The sequence below is a fragment of the Pogoniulus pusillus genome, chromosome 18 (assembly GCF_015220805.1).
Source record: "Pogoniulus pusillus isolate bPogPus1 chromosome 18, bPogPus1.pri, whole genome shotgun sequence".
NCBI lineage: Eukaryota > Metazoa > Chordata > Aves > Piciformes > Lybiidae > Pogoniulus > Pogoniulus pusillus.
Window position 1 is genome coordinate 17,981,336 of NC_087281.1, and position 17,074 is coordinate 17,998,409.

Sequence of the window (17,074 nt, forward strand, 5' to 3'; positions counted from 1 at the left end):
TTCTCCTTTCGTTTTGTGCTGGAATTAAATCCAGAGAAAAGCAAATTACTGCTCCCTCAAAACAAATTAAGAGAAAATTGTAGGACTCTGGCATACGCTTGTACACTCTGTTTTGCCTTAGGGAATTCTGTAATAATAAAATTAATGATGGTGGGGGAAGTTATTACTTTTCTTACAAAGATACAGTCCCAGTAGGTGAGAATCCAACAGTCTTGCTACATAAATATTACCCTGTATACATAAGGTGGCATGATGCTTCAGAATACACCAAAGAAATAACATTAACTGAACAAGGGCGTACATCTTATTGGGAGGTGGAAGGTGAGAACATTCAATAAGAAATGAAAACACATTGCTTGTCTTCTCTCTGCCAGACTTCTAACTTTCATCCTGCATATTCAGCTTTCTTGTCTGCAGCCAAACTGTGACCTGACAGAACTGTTAAAACCTCACTCTAACATCTGTGAGGATCCCTATGTTTCTTAGGAGCTATCTACGGCTGGCTACTGGAAACCACACAGTACCCTGCAGTTGCGAATGCCCTGCAGACAATCTCTTTGTTGGTGACCAAAAGAGGGAGATACACAAATTTTAACACATTCACATATTTTTCAAGGGGAAGAATGAGTCACAGTATCACCAAGGTTGGAAGAGACCTCATAGATCATCAAGTCCAACCCTTTACCACAGAGCTCAAGGCTAGACCATGGCACCAAGTGCCACGTCCAACCTTGCCTTGAACAGCTCCAGGGACGACGACTCCACCACCTCCCCGGGCAGCCCATTCCAGTGTCCAATGACTCTCTCTGTGAAGAACTTTCTCAGTGAAGAACTTTCTCCTCACCTCAAGGCTAAATCACCCAGTCCAACCTAGCACCCAGCCCTATCCAGTCAAGTAGACCATGGCACTAAATGCCTCAGCCAGGCTTTTCTTCAATACCTCCTGGGACAGTGACTCCACCATCTCCCTGGGCAGTCCATTTGTTTCAAACTAAGGCAGATTTTGAATACCAAAACAATGCTTTTTACTTGTGAAAACTCCCAAATGTTCCAATACCTTTTTTTATGTAGTATGCACTTTAGACTGGGATCACCTTTTTGGTTAGATCTTCAAAACGAGCACACTGTAATGTTTCTCTATGCCTGTGGTGGGTTGAAATTTCCCCCAAAATAAAATCACCAGAGTAGCTCAGAAGGTTTGGAAGCAAAATGAAGCTACATTTTACAAGCAAGCTAAAATGTAAAAGCATAAAATACTATGTATAGGCACAAAATACATTTACAGTTATTTACAATTTAGAAATAGCACCCAAAAAACCCTCAAATTGGTCACCCACCCCTATGGGCAAGGGAATGAGGGAATAGCTCTCCCCCCAGATAGAAATCAGGCCCTGCTGCTGCTATCTACTTAGAGTCTCAGCCAAGGTGAGCAAAGTCATGCAAAAGCATCGACTAGAACAGAGAAAAGGAAGAACATTTTGTGCAGCACACTTTATCCTAACCTGCAAGTGGATGGAATAATACAGACTTAGCATTTTTCTTTTGCATCCAATACCCTATATTATTTATTATTTACTATTTATTTTTATTATTAAACATCTTTGTAATTTTCCTATTCCATGTTTATAAGTTAGAACCAGGATAGAGGGTTAATTCTAAACCACTACAGTGACTTGCATCAGTTTTGTGCAGTATGATCAGGAGTCAGGACAAGAGAGAACATACAGTTTTCTGAATGCCTTTGCATCTCTTTGAAAGCTTTCTTTAAATAAGTAGATATTGGATACCAGGCTATGATGGTTTGGGTGTTACCTGCCCCACCCCCCCCCCCCCCACCCCCTTAAGAAAAATCACCCAGACTAGACTCAGCTGAGATGGATTTAGTATGAAGCTTTATATTTACAGCTTAGCACAATATACAAGCAGGTATTTACAATATATACAGCTATAGACAGTAATATACAAGACAAAAAAAGGTAATACAGAAACTCAGTACCCTTTCCAGAAACCAGAATGCCCAGGAGGGGCTCCCAAGCACCCTTCCACTTCTTTTCCACCCCTCTACCTTATCCCAGACTTTGCCTTACGTTCAAGGTGAGTTTGGAGAATCAGCCAGGGGCATTAGGAAGCAGACAGATTAGTCACACAGATGGCAGGTTAGAGACACAAGGAAGGCAGCCAGAGCCAGAGAGCAACTCTGTATCTGTATTTTTGTGGATATCACCACTGTTTCCTTTGCACAGCCTATAATCTAATTCTTCTCATCAAAATATTCCAGCTAGCTTCAAACTAGCACACAGGTGATACATTTAACTTTTATTTTGTCTAAATACAGATTTGTCCATAAAAATTCTAGTAAATGTGACTTGCTTTGGCACAGAAAATTCAACAGAAATAAAAGGTCAAATCCATTAAATTCTGTACATAGCACCTGTCATTTCCTTTGCACTGGAATCAAACATTAAAAACAAATAAGCTTTTTTTCCCCCAGAATACTGAAGGAAGCAATAAAACATGATTCTTTTGCCTATAAGTCAAATGTTTCTCTTACCCACTTCATTGTGTTGTATAAGACCAAGTACAAACCATGAACTTTAACATGAACCTCCTTAGGATGCTCAGTAGGATCTCTTTTGATGGTTTTCTGTGTAGGAATCATACTTCTTCAGAAAAATTATAACTGACAATTAATTTACAACATTACTTTAGAGTTTCCATCTATTCTTGAAATAGCACTCAACCACCCAAAGCCTTAAAAAAAACACCCTGAACTAACCCTTAAAGTCATGGAAGATGAAACAGGCTTTAACATTTCTGCTTTTCTTTCAATAGACTGCAACACTACTGACACACAGCTGATAGAGTGGAATGGTATGTCAGCAAGTTAAATAAATCATTGGTGAATAGAAGAAACTCAGGAGAAGCTTTTTTCCATCACTCTCTAACCTTAGGCTGAGACAAAAGAACGAAGAATAGCAGAGGCAAAGCACCTTAGGCCTGTTCAACATTGCTGTGTACTGCAGTATTAATATTCTTCATGCTTCTGCTTTAGTCAATGCACTAACCATATGCTGCTTTCTCTCTGTTTTTCATGTTTCATAAACTATTTCTCCCCAGCCTTTTGCCATCAGCCAGACTGGAGAAGTGACTCATATGTTCTGGGATTTAAAAGGCACATTCTGTAAGCACAGTTAATGAGTCTTACCTGCCAAGAAATAAAGCTCCTTGAAGCTTCTTCAGAGATGAGTTGTCCACTCTCTCATTAAAAGAGACTCTGACTTCAGTCACAGAACTGGTATATCTTTCATTTGTTCACTTTTGAACTTTCTGAACTTCTTAGGTGATGCCAAAGTGCAATAGCTTTATTGTTTCCACCAGCAACTCTACAGAAGGAGGTAAACTAGGAGGAGGTCAGTGCTGTATCAGGGAAAGCCAGAGACTAACTGGATATTAGTGCTTAAAGAAGGTGATGAGAAGTGGTGACTATCCAATTGAACACTGTTATTTACAATGGGGAGAAGTATGTTTTCAAAACATTTACTATTATGGTGCCTGCACAACTCTAGACTATTAGGTAATTTTCCCTTTCTGCTGGCTCAGAAGCAAAACCCACCAGAACGTCACTTAATACAACACTGAGAAAGAGAAAACATTTGGCCTAAACCATTGTTTTAATGCCCTCTTTCCTGAGCCTTGAAACTCCACCTCTGAAACATGAACAGAAAAGCTTTCCTGTTATGAGCCAGTGCACAGCTCTCACAAAACTGTCAGTTCAAACAGCTGGTTTACAATCTCTTTAGAGCACACTGAATTTCACCCTGTATAAACTGGCATGCAGTTCAGAGTATGGAAATGTTTTGTTTGGTTAGGCTTGTAGGTGAGAAGAAGTAAGTCTGAGTACAACCAGGATGGGACCACAAAAGGCATCATTTGGCAAAGGAAAATAGGAAGGATTTTTTTTGCAGGATGGAAACTAAGAAATCTTTGTGTGGGAAAAGGTAAATTTGCTTGAAGCTCAACTTCAGGACAACTATTACCATGTGTCTGAATTTCTGCTAATTTGTTGAAAAAATATCTTGCCAACTTTCTTCCACACTGGGGAAGAATTATTATCATTTACTATCAGTAAGATTCTTAAGACTGTGTTACCATACACCAAGATGTGGGCAGGACAAGTCTTTCTAACATGTATATATATATATAGGTCTGTTCCTACTAAATAACTTTACATGTTTGTACTGGTTCAGAGTAAGAGGACAAAGAAATGCTATAGGTAAGAACAGCACTCAATATTTTTAGGATAAGGGCAATCCAAATTTATTTCTAATGATGCCCTATATCTGAGATGCTTTTCCCTTCAAAGGTGAGCTGACTCCCAAGTTGACTAATAGTAAGTATTTTCTTAACTGAACTCTGGTGAGCAGTCACAGCCCAATGTTGACTCATTCATTCACTCACTTATTTTTCTATTCATTTTTTCACTTAACCTTTCTTTTTAGGAACTTGGGACAATATCACTGCGTACCAGAAAAGTTTCTTCTGTGCAGTGGGTTGTGCAAAGTTACCATCATATGGAAATTATGAAATGATGATGCATTAATCCTTTTGCTTAACTCCCTGTGGCCATCCTGAATGGAATAAATACCAACATGGGACTGTGCTGCTTTGGCAGATTCAGCAACAATCTCATTCCTTCAGACACCACGTAGGAAGACACTAATGTTGAAGCACATCTTTTTCCATGTGAGAAAGCATTTGGTCCCATCCACACAATTTCTCATAAGCCACTTTTGTCAGGAAGCAAATCTTACAAGTCTACCAACTGAAGCTGACTGACCAAAACTCCACTGGATTGACACATAAGCCTGTGTTGGGTCTTCACGTTAGTGCACAAATGCTGAATGACTCCAGACGTGGAACACACTGGATCTTATTTTGGTGAGAATGGCAGCATTTTTGGAGTGTCTTTACATAAATTCAAGACTGTCTTTTTTACTGTAAGTTCAGGAGCTGCCACATGTCAGGTCTTTAGACACAAGATAAATCTAGTTGACACCAGTTCCCCTTGGGTGGAAATCTGATATGGTGAAATATGCAAGCTGCATTTGTTCAAATTAGCTTCAGATACAGCTAAAGTCATGACATTCTAAAGTTTAAAAGTGTATGTCAAGCATCTAATAATAGTACTAAAATGTAACCATTAATTAACAATTTGACAATGCCTCCATTGTGAGCATTAATGCAGTAAATCAAGTATGCTAATATAAGCCAAGAGAACAAGAACAAACAAGCAAATGAAGCCGTATGTCTTCACATAAAGGAATTTAGCATATACACCTTGTAGAAAGGGCTTTGGATTTCAGGTGACAGCAAAAATTATGGGTTAAAAATACTGTTGCATGTTGCTGCATCCATTAGTGACAGACAAAATAACAGCGACACAAGAGTATGTGGACATAATAGTCAGCACTTCAAGGCAAGGTTGGACGTGGCACTTGGTGCCATGGTCTAGCCTTGAGCTCTGTGGTAAAGGGTTGGACTTGATGATCTGTGAGGTCTCTTCCAACCCTGATGATACTGTGATACTGTGATACTCTTTAGAACTCTATCAGCAATCTTTTTATATGCCGTGCTACAAGTTGTGGAATACAGTGATTGGGTAAAATATTGTTCCAAACAGTCTTATTGGATAACAGTGAGATAATAGTGAGATCATAGAATCAACCAGGTTGGAAGAGACCTCCAAGACCATCCAGTCCAACCTAACACCCAGACCTATCCAGTCTACTAGACCATGTTACTCAGTGCCTCATGCAGGATTTTCTTGAACACCTCCACAGACATCATTCAAAGACAAAGTAGCAGGAATTTGCTGAAAGAAGAAAGATCTTAAATAAGAAGTAAAGAATAATGGAAGCATTTGCTTTATAAATCCTTCCTGAATTCTTTCCTGAATTCCTTCCTTCTTGAATTCTTTCCCGAATTCCTTCCTGTATCCTTGAATTCCTCCATGAATTCAGGAATTCTTGACTTCCTGAATTCCTTCCAAATTCTGGATTCCCAATTCATTCCCTCCTTCTGAACTCCTTCCTTATTCCCTCTGAAATCTTTCCTTCCAAATCCCTTCTGAATAATTTTCCAATTCCTTCCTTCCAGATTCAAAATTCCAAACTGCTTCTTTCTGAATTCCTTCTACATTCATTCCATCTGAATTCCCTCCAAATTCATTCCTTCTGAATTCCCTCCTTTCTTCCAAATTCCTTCAGAATTCATTCCTTCCTTGCCAGCAAGGGCACCCCAAAGTAGCAAGTCGTACACCAATATGATTAGATCATTGTTCTTCATTTGTTGCTTTCTGTCTTTGCCTTATATTCCCTCAGCAGAGGGTGTCTACATATGGCACCTGCTGATTGGTTAGCAGCACAGATAAACATAGCAATTTTGTGGTTAGTAAGCTGCAACTAGTTTCTGCTTCAGCATCCTGTTATTGTCTAGCACTCAGCCAAGTTCCTCATATCAAGAGGTCCAAGGACGGCTCAGGGATTGAGCAGTTTCTTCATATGATGGCTGCATGCAGGATTGCTCACCCTGAGCAGTTCATGTCCTCCTTGTTCGGCCAAAAATTCCTTCACTCTTCCTTCTGAATTCCTTCTTTCCTTCTGAATTCCTTCTTTCCTTCTGAATTCCTTCTTTCCTTCCCTCCCTTCAAAATTCTTTCCTTCCAAATTTGTACCTCCCCACCCACTCCCTGGTCTTGAACAGCACTTTGGGAAACTGACAGAGTGATAACCTCCTCTTCAGTTCCAGAGCCATCAGACCTTTCTATATATACACAATATTTATGTGTCTTAATTTTTTTTGTTTGACTTTCCATTGTCAAGCGTTTTTTTTCCCAAAGATTCTTGTCCCAAGTTGTCTCTCTCAACTACAGTTCTAATATTGTCCTCATAATGTAATTTTGTCTGTGTTCACCCTAAAATAAACATCCCTCTCTGTAACCCCACATACGTTACAGCTTTGGAGTCTACGGTCTAGGCAGACAAAAGGTAGTCTTAACTGCAGTGTAGGAGGTATTTGAAACCTAAGGGCTGGTTTGTATGCGAGAGATCAATCTGTGTAATTCTTCAGGGGAGATAATAGATTTTATTAAATAGTCTTGTAGAAATACTCCATGTTCTTAACTCCATCCCAAAAATAATATTCTTCTTACTTAGGTCTTTTAGAGCTCTGGCCATTGTAACCTACTAGCAGATCCTGGGATTTTGTGGACCTTAGCACTTTATCCTTGGTATCTCTGACTCACTATGCTACAGAGATAAGGCACACCGTTTTAATACCCTTACTTATCAAAGAGAGGCTGGGGAGTTAACCTTTCCCTTTTTACCTCTACAGATTTTCTGTTCTGCACATCTGACAGGCAACTTAAAACTCATTGGGAAGATAGGAAGACTGCTCGAAACAAAAAGCCGCTTTTCAGATGTACATTCTGAACGGAAGATACACTACTTCCCCAGAAAGATCAAGTTAATCATTTACAATCTGTTTCCTGACAGCTATAGAATATTTCCTTGCACTGATTCTTTATTTTACTTCTGATGCAGGGGTAAAAAAGCCATGCAGTATTAATATGCAGCCAGTAATTGTCGCTTGTTTTCTTTCCTTCATAGCATCCTTCTGCTTTGTTTTCAGGGTTGTTTTACTTGCTGCTCTGCCACTAAAGGCACGTGTAGAAGAAACTTTTTCAATGAGAGTTGCAGTGTAAAAAGTAGCTGTCAAAAAAGTAATAAAATAAAATAAAATCAGATTACCAAAAGCTAAAAATCATAGGCATTTTTTCCCCTGAGCAGAAGTTTGCTTTGCTTTTAACCTATCTTCATTACCTGCCAGGGATCTTTCTGCTGAGACATAGCTAATCCCCCTCAGAGCATAACAAGGCACTAGGAGAAAAGTTGTTCAAGGAATTTACTGTAAATACACAAATCAAACTCTCTGCTTTAAGCAGATGAGTTTAATTACTCCATTGCAGTTCCTCTGAAAAATTCAGGCTCCAAGGCTGATGTATATTGGTACAGTTAAACATCTGTCTTTGGTTGTAACAACAGCAGTTTGAATAGGAGTCAGAGCACTTTCACTTTCAAACATCCATTTTATGTCAGTTTAATAATATCCAATTTGCAGTAGCAATGTAATTTATTTGCTCTCATCTAGGCAATTGGCTTAGTTGTTATCCTTCTGAAAAGAGGTATTTTTTTGTGAGGTAGTATGGTACTCTGTCCAAAACTGTTATTTATCAGTAATGCACTATGGTTAGTAGCTAGCTATTCCAATAGAAGCATAATTGCATTGGTAGCTAGCTATTCCAATAGAAGCATAATTGCATTGGTAGCTAGCTATTCCAATAGAAGCATAATTGCATTGGTAGCTAGCTATTCCAATAGAAGCATAATTGCATTGGTAGCTAGCTATTCCAATAGAAGCATAATTGCATTGGTAGCTAGCTATTCCAATAGAAGCATAATTGCATTGGTAGCTAGCTATTCCAATAGAAGCATAATTGCATTGGTAGCTAGCTATTCCAATAGAAGCATAATTCCATTGGTAGCTAGCTATTCCAATAGAAGCATAATTGCATTGGTAGCTAGCTATTCCAATAGAAGCATAATTCCATTGGTAGCTAGCTATTCCAATAGAAGCATAATTGCATTGGTAGCTAGCTATTCCAATAGAAGCATAATTCCATTGGTAGCTAGCTATTCCAATAGAAGCATAATTCCATTGGTAGCTAGCTATTCCAATAGAAGCATAATTGCATTGGTAGCTAGCTATTCCAATAGAAGCATAATTGCATTGGTAGCTAGCTATTCCAATAGAAGCATAATTGCATTGGTAGCTAGCTATTCCAATAGAAGCATAATTCCATTAGTAGCTAGCTATTCCAATAGAAGCATAATTCCATTGGTAGCTAGCTATTCCAATAGAAGCATAATTCCATTGGTAGCTAGCTATTCCAATAGAAGCATAATTGCATTGGTAGCTAGCTATTCCAATAGAAGCATAATTCCATTGGTAGCTAGCTATTCCAATAGAAGCATAATTGCATTGGTAGCTAGCTATTCCAATAGAAGCATAATTCCATTAGTAGCTAGTTATTCCAATAGAAGCATAATTCCATTGGTAGCTAGCTATTCCAATAGAAGCATAATTCCATTGGTAGCTAGCTATTCCAATAGAAGCATAATTCCATTAGTAGCTAGTTATTCCAATAGAAGCATAATTCCATTGGTAGCTAGCTATTCCAATAGAAGCACAATTCCATTGGTAGCTAGTTATTCCAATAGAAGCATAATCCCATTAGTAGCTAGTTATTCCAATAGAAGCATAATTCCATTAGTAGCTAGTTATTCCAATAGAGGTATAATTCCATTAGGCCAAAACAAACTAAATGATAGACTAAGGCCCCATGCATGATTACATTGCCTTCCAATAAAAATACTGTTACTTTTTAGTTCTCAGATAACAGATTGCACCAATCATTCTATCACAGAAAGTGGTTGTAGGTCAAAGGCAGTGAATTGTTAATGGTATTAACTGGTTCCAGTAATTCCAAAATGGGAGTTTAAAGCAGGCTCAAATCCTTCATAGTTAAGAGCTTTGGGAAAACATTCCATAGGAGATGAGAAAAGAGGGAAATCTTCCTGGCTTTAAGGCAAAGTTTGATCAGTATTGAGAAAACAAAAAGTAGATGCTGGAAATAACAGAGGAATAAGAGGAGGTCCTTTGTACTTGAGTGTATTGGCAAGAAAAGTTGTAGCTTATATACACACTTCATAATGTATTGTTACTTGCTTTGAATGGGACAATACTAGGAAACTTGAGTGAGTGATGGGAATTTTATTTAGTTCTGTAGTAGATATGTATGAAAAAAAATACATCAAATCTCATTACTGTTGTTTTTACATACTGATCAGGACATGAAGGCTGCTGGACTTTAGTGTTTGGCCAGGGTTGGCAACACTCTGGAATCCTGACAGGTTCTAATGCTAGGATATAAAAAAATCATACAATTGAAACCAGAATTTTCATTTCCTGCTACTGCTGTTAGCTACATTAATTGTTCATGAAACCTAGTATTATCTTTATTTGCATGAGGCATACAATCAATACCTGTCAAATGATACCACATTTTTGCCCTTTTTGATAGAAACTTATGGACATAGATGTCAAGATGTCCACAGAGCACTTCAATATTCTTTCTGTCACCTCTTTTCCTGCTGCCACAGAAGACATTGAAACAGAATGCATTGCTTTCTGCTATCCTATATATTACTCCTTAAAATAATAGCAATTAAATAAGTACTAGTATAACAAGTAGCACTAATTGCTAATACCAAGACAAAGGAAAATGTTGCTTAATACTTATGAGCTATTTAACACTGATCTCAGTAATACAATACTATTATTTCTGTGTAAAAATGACACTAAGTAATTCAATACTCATTATATTCCCTATGAAAATTGTCTTAATCTAATAATGGCAAGTGAAAAATACACCATGGTGTCTTCACTTCATAATTCAGAGTACTCACACATATTATAAAACATGGCTTTAAATTTTGACTCAGAAATGGACCTTAGAGTAATAAAATATTCTTCTGAATGGGAAATTGATATTTTCCTCCACCCTTTTCATTCCTTCCTCTTCCTTCTTTTTTTAAATTGATTTTTATTCTTCTGACTCAAATGGTAAATGATAAACTTTTGCTATCTCTGAAACAAATTACTTCAAATAAGATTTAAATTATGTAAAGAAGTCCTGGGCTGCACCTTTCTCCCATTCAGGCTTATCACTGTATAAGCTTATTGAAGTCTGAATAAAAGACATACTAGCTTGAATTAATATCCTTCTGTGAGATGTCTGAATTTCTTTTCTTTCCTTTTTCTACCATATAGTCTCTTGTTTTTTCTACTGGGACAATGATTGCATATCACAACAGCAGGGCATTTTATGATTCATTGAATGCTGTAGCACTCGTAATGAAATACTTTATATTGGAATATACCCAGTTATAGCAGAACAGTTTATTCAAGGTAAGGGAAAATAACAACCACATTTCCCTGCCACACGTCCCCAGGCCTGTAGCATTTCTTGAGGTTTTTGTGATCCAAGTTTAGGGCCTGGCATTCAGCCTTGTTGAAGCTCACCCCGCTAAAGTTGGACCATTGATCCAATCTATCCAAGCCTCTCCATGGGGCCTCCCTACCCTCATGAAGATCAACAGTGCCACCCAACTTGGTGTCATCTGCAAAGGTATTGATGACACACTTAATGTCCTACACCTCCCTACACAAAACAAATATATATCTATTTCCCATTGGAATGGGCTGCCCAGGGAGGTGGTGGAGGCACCGCCCCTGGGGGTCTTCAAGAAGAGACTGGATGAGGCACTTAGTGCCATGGTCTAGTTGATTGGTTAGGTCTGGGTGCTAGGTTGGACTGGATGATCTTGGAGGTCTCTTCCAACCTGGTTGATTCTATGATTCTATATATATATATGTATATATATATACACACTTAATAACGATTGCTACTATGTCTTGATGTCTTTCAAGAGTTGCAGTTGGAGTGACAAGCAGAGCAATTCAGGTAATGAAATAATTTTATACTGATGTTGCTAAGCATCTGATGGTATTACACTGACACAATTTTACACAAAATTGCTTCACAGTCAGTGAAAGAAAGGAAACAATATTTAGGTGAGAAGGAATAGCAGATGCCTTACTGCACCCTCTGCTTCAGCCAAATGACATAAAAGCCCATTTAGATTAAGAGTTTTGGATACATTTCAGGGATCAGAGATTTTGTGATACTAAACAGATTTGGGGATCATTTTTATTCCACATCCTGTTAAAAAACACATTAGTAGATTCTTTTCCATTCCAGTGCATAAATTACTTATAAAATATTTGGATTCTCAACACCTAAATTAATAATTTGTGAGTGTACCATGAATTATTACCTGAAAATATTGGGAAATATGTAGACAGATGGAAGTCTCTCCATCTTGGCTCACTTTAAGTTTTGTGAAAATTAATGTTAGCCAGGCTCAGTTATTTCTCTTAGACATTATCCCTCTTTCTTGGGTGAATTGCAAGAGTTCTTTTGAGAAGAATTAACTAAACTATAAGCTGTGAGCACAGATTTGGTCAATACTGTGCTAGTTTGAAGCTAGCTAGAATGTTTTGGTGAGAAGAACTGGATTACAGGCTGTGAAAGGAAAACAAGGCTGATGTCTACTTCGCTCATAGGCTTGCTGAGTTGTTGTCACGGAAGGTAGTTTGGGAGGTTGTGGGGAAAATACATGGAGACTCACTTGTGGATTTTCAAGTGATTTATTGCTCAAACACGGAGATCCCCCTCCCGAACTAAATTCCCCACGTGAGTTCTTTTGGATTGAAGTTGTAAAATAAGAACAAGAAGGAAAAACGTATATAACTACTTCTGCTGGGGAACTGGCTGAGCTGCATCTCTAACCTCACCCCTCTCTGCCGTTTCTTTGACTAATCCACTTTGCTTCCTAACTGCCTGGCCGAACCTCCATTCTTCCTTGGGACTGGGGTAAGGTTGAGAGGGGTAGGGGGAAGGTGAAGGTGCAGTTGGGAGCCCCTCCTGGGGACTCAGGTTTCTGGGAGGGCTGTTGTGTTTCTGTATTCCCTTTTACCTTGTCTATTTCTGTCTATAACTGTATATACTGTAAATATCTGCTTGTGTCTTGTGCTAAGCTGTAAATAATAAGTTTCATTCACTTTCCAGAGCTGCTGAGTCTAGCCTGGGTGATTTCCAACGTGTGGGGGGCAGGTTGCACCCAAACCATCACATGGAACAATGCTTATGTTAATGATTTTGGTTGTTGAAATAAATTTTCAACAATAGTTTGTGTTTGATCAGTCTTAAATAGTATTTTAGGTGGAATTCAAGAGACACTTTTGGGAAACTAATCACTCCTTAATTTGCTAACTTACACTGTACAAGGTCTATAGAGATCAACATCGTATAAACCTGATAACTCTCAATTTTGATTCACTCTTTCAAGTATATTTTAAGTCTTTTAATTAGTAACTTTCCTTCTGTCTTACCAGGTGCCTTGTAGATCTTTGCCATTTTGATACACAGTTCAAAATGTTCTGTGCACTCCATAGTTATAAAGTTTTTGAGAGAAAAGTAGAATTAGTATTACTCTGATTATAATCAGATCAGTAAATTTAAAGTTTACCTAACTCAAGCTCACTCTTCTCAATGTAAAGAGAGGTTAATGGTTTTTCTTAATATCATCTCTAGACACTCTTCTATGACGAGTCAAAAACTGTTCCATGGAAATTCACTCACTTGATCAATGCCCTGGTAGACCAGGAAGCAGGTCCACCTTTGGCTAAACAGTGGTGAAAATAACTCTTGGGAGACCACCAGAGCATGCAGAAGATGAAGAGATAAAGCTACAGCATCCCATGGGATATTATTTCCATTTTTTTCTCCTGACACCACAGTAATGTTGCAGTATTACAAGTCAGAGAACACTTTTTGGTGGGAATTGTTTAGTGATTTCTATGACAAGTATCAAAATCTAAAAGAAACTTGTTTAGCAGTGAAGCTGGACACATGCAGAAAGTGGAGAGAGTTCAGTAATTCAGTACTTGTACTTTCGAGTGGAAATTAATTCTCATTCTTATTGCAGCTTTTAAAGGGTTGCATTTTCCACATCCAATTATCATAGCAGGTCAAAATAACAAACCCCTCCAGCCTTCATTTGGGAAATCAATTAAAAAGCAATTAAATACAACCACAGGGGGAGGACAGGAGTCTCCTTTCAATTATTTGTTGAGAGATTTGAGATTTGATAAGAACCAAAACTTAAGTAACAGCTACACTGCATAAAGAAAACAAAGCCCACAACACTTTGATGACATTAGAATTAAGGTACTGAGCCACAATATTTGTTTTAATTCTATCAATATTCAGAAAGCAGCTGTAGCAAAGTGGCAAGAGCAATCTGCTCAAGCAGTGAGGAAGAGATGTATCACTATGCCTGCTCTCATGATTTCTCTTAAAATAGGACAATTCTCAGACATTTACAAAGCTCAGCCTTGGCAAAGTTGTCCAGATCTCAATTGTTGTTCCAAGGTAACAGGACTGTGCATAGAGGATGCAAATGGTATACAGAGAACTGATGGTGGAGGCAACACAGAGGAGGAAGGGAATCACAGAATCAACCAGGTCGGAAGAGACCTCCAAGATCATCCAGTCCAACCTAGCACCCAGCCCTAGCCAGTCAACTAGACCATGGCACTAAGTGCCTCAGCCAGGCTTTTCTTGAACACCTCCAGGGACGGTGACTCCACCACCTCCCTGGGCAGCCCATTCCAATGTCAATCACTCTCTCTGCCAACAACTTTCTCCTAACATCCAGCCTAGAATTTCCCCGGCACAACTTGAGACTGTGTCCCCTTGTTCTATTGCTGGTTGCCTGGGAGAAGAGGCCAACCCCCACCTGGCTACAATGTCCCTTCAGGTAGTTGTAGACAGCAATGATGTCACCCCTGAGCCTCCTCTTCTCGAGGCTAAACAACAAGTATGACCCACACCCCATGTTTGCAGACATTGTTAAACATTTTTGGAAGCATTTATAATTGTAGTGTTTCTATTGTATTACTGGTAGTGATCCTGCACTTGTAGCTCACTGACTGCAGTTAATTGCCATTGATAAATCAATAAAATGCCTTCATCTGGAGTAGCTCTGATGACATTCTAGGAATCTCACCATCATTTCCAGACCTTAGAGTTGGTAAAAATAACTGAATTGGCCAACGAAAAAGAGTTTGTTTGTACCTTCCAAACAAATAAAACTGATATTGAATTGAAAGCAAAATTTTTTTCAACCACTGCATCTTGAATTACTTGCTGACTGTATCCCTGCTTGAGAGGAAAAGTCAGGGATGGTCTAAGCAGCCAACATCCAGGGGAAGCTAGAGCAGAAGTTAGGAAAGGCATGATCAGTATCTCTATACAGATGAAGGAATGCAGCCACAATCTCTCAACTTCTAACAGCCCTTTCAATACTCAGATATGTTAGAAAATAAGAGCTCGCTCATATACATTTGATAGTTTCACAGCACAAGTTATTTCCTAGTTCCTGGAGTTTGGGGAATGGTGGAGCTTGGAAATAGAAACGTCACTTTCAACGCGTGAATGGAAGGCTGCCTGGCCACCCTTCTTTCCAAGATGTGTGTTAGGACTCTCTGATTTGTAAAGCACACCTAGGAATCCTTAGAATCACAGACTGTATGCTCTAATACCCCTTTTCAACTACTTTTCCTCTAAATTCGTTATGCATAGGAAAATTAGAAATCTTCTAGGGCCACTTATAGCAAAGTCTTCTCTGGAGACTTTTAAGATCCATCTGGATGCACTCCTGTGCAACCTCAGCTAGATTCTATGGTCCCGCTCTGGCAGGGGGGTTGGACTCGATCTGTGGAGGTCCCTTCCAACCCCTAACATCCTATAATCGTGGCCTGGATCAGGCTTAGCGTAGCCAGCAGGAGCAGGGAGGGGATGGTGCCCCTGTACTGGGTACTGGTGAGGCCACACCTCAAATCCTGGGTTCAGTTTCTGAACCCTCTTGCCAAGAAGGGCATTGAGGGCTGGAGTGTGTTCAGGCAATGAAGCTGATGAAGGGTCTGGAGAACAGGGCCACTGAGGAGTGGCTGAGGGATTTGGGGCTGTTTAATGTGGAAAAGAGAAGGCTGAGGGCACACCTCATTGCTCTCTACAACTCCCTGAAAGGAGGTTGCAGCAAGGTGGGAGCTGGTCTCTTCTCCCTGTTATCAGGTGATAGAGTGAAAAAAAAATGGCCTGAAATTGTGCCAGGAGAGGTCTAGGTTGGACACGAGGGACATTTTTTTTGCTGCATGAGTGGTCAGTCTTTGGAACAGGCTGCCCAGGGAAGTGATGGAGTCACCATCCCTGGAGGTGTCCAAGCAACATGTGGCCATGGAACTTTAGGACATGGTTTAATGGCCATGGTGGTCTTGGGTTGAAGGTTGGGCATGAGGACCTTAGAGAGCTTTCCCAACCAAAACTATTCTATGACCACACAATACTAGTCCTCCATGAGCTTCCAGTTCAACCAAGGACTTAAGCTCATCATAAGAGAGCAGAAAGAAGCAGATAAACATAGAGGAACTCAGCCTAAGTAAGGGAGCCCAGCAAGCACACATGGAGTGAGGCTAGAGTGATCACCAAGCCTGGTCCTGCCTAGCCAGAGGCGGGGGGCCACCAGGCCCCCCGGCCTTTGATTGCCTCCACCATTCACCCAGTGTGCACCATGAGGACTCACCAGTGATGACAGGAGGAGGAACCCTCTGCCCAGTTGGGCAAGCTTAGAGCTTCTGCCTTTCCTGGGGGAGATTAAAAAGGAGAGTGGGCAGGGCGGGTAAAGTGGTCACACCTGGGGTGGGAGGAGACTCCAAAAGAGCCCAGGTGTTCTGGGTTTGGGGGAAAAGGGGGGAAACCAGGTGTGGGTTGGGAAAGGGGCAGATAGGGTGGAAAAGGGGAGGTGGTGCTGGAAGGATGGAGATGAAATGGAATGAGTTGGAGAGGAAAATAAGATGGGAGAAAAGGGAAGATGGAAAGGAAAAGGAAGGGGATTGAGATGGAAAGAGGAAGATGGGGAGAAAGAGAAAGATGGAGAGGAAAGGAAGAAGATGGAAAGAAAAGGGGGAAGATGGGGGAAATAAGAGAGATGGGGAATAAGTGGGGTTAAAAAAATAACAAAAATGTAAACCAGACGGTGCTATATGTTAGACAGTCTCAAGTGGTGCTGGGGGAGGTCTAGGCTGGATGTTAGGAGGAAGTTGTTGTCAGAGAGGGAGTGATTTGCCATTGGAATGGGCTGCCCAGGGAGGTAGTGGAGTTTCCATCCCTGGAGGTGTTGAAGCAAAGCCTGCCTAGGGCACTTAGTGCCATGATCTGGTTGATTGGCTAGGGCTGGGTGATAGGTTGGGCTGGATGGTCTTGGAGGTC

At 39.9% G+C, this 17,074-nt stretch overlaps 1 long non-coding RNA gene across 1 annotated transcript; it reads right to left on the minus strand.

Moving 5' to 3' along the window:
* Positions 1 to 7,120: 7,120 nt before the first annotated feature.
* Positions 7,121 to 16,425, minus strand: LOC135183310 (uncharacterized). Its single transcript, XR_010305501.1, has 3 exons — positions 16,389 to 16,425; positions 7,881 to 7,937; positions 7,121 to 7,769 (listed from the first exon to the last, which is right to left on the minus strand). It is a non-coding gene; the product is annotated as an uncharacterized LOC135183310 (long non-coding RNA).
* Positions 16,426 to 17,074: the final 649 nt, after the last annotated feature.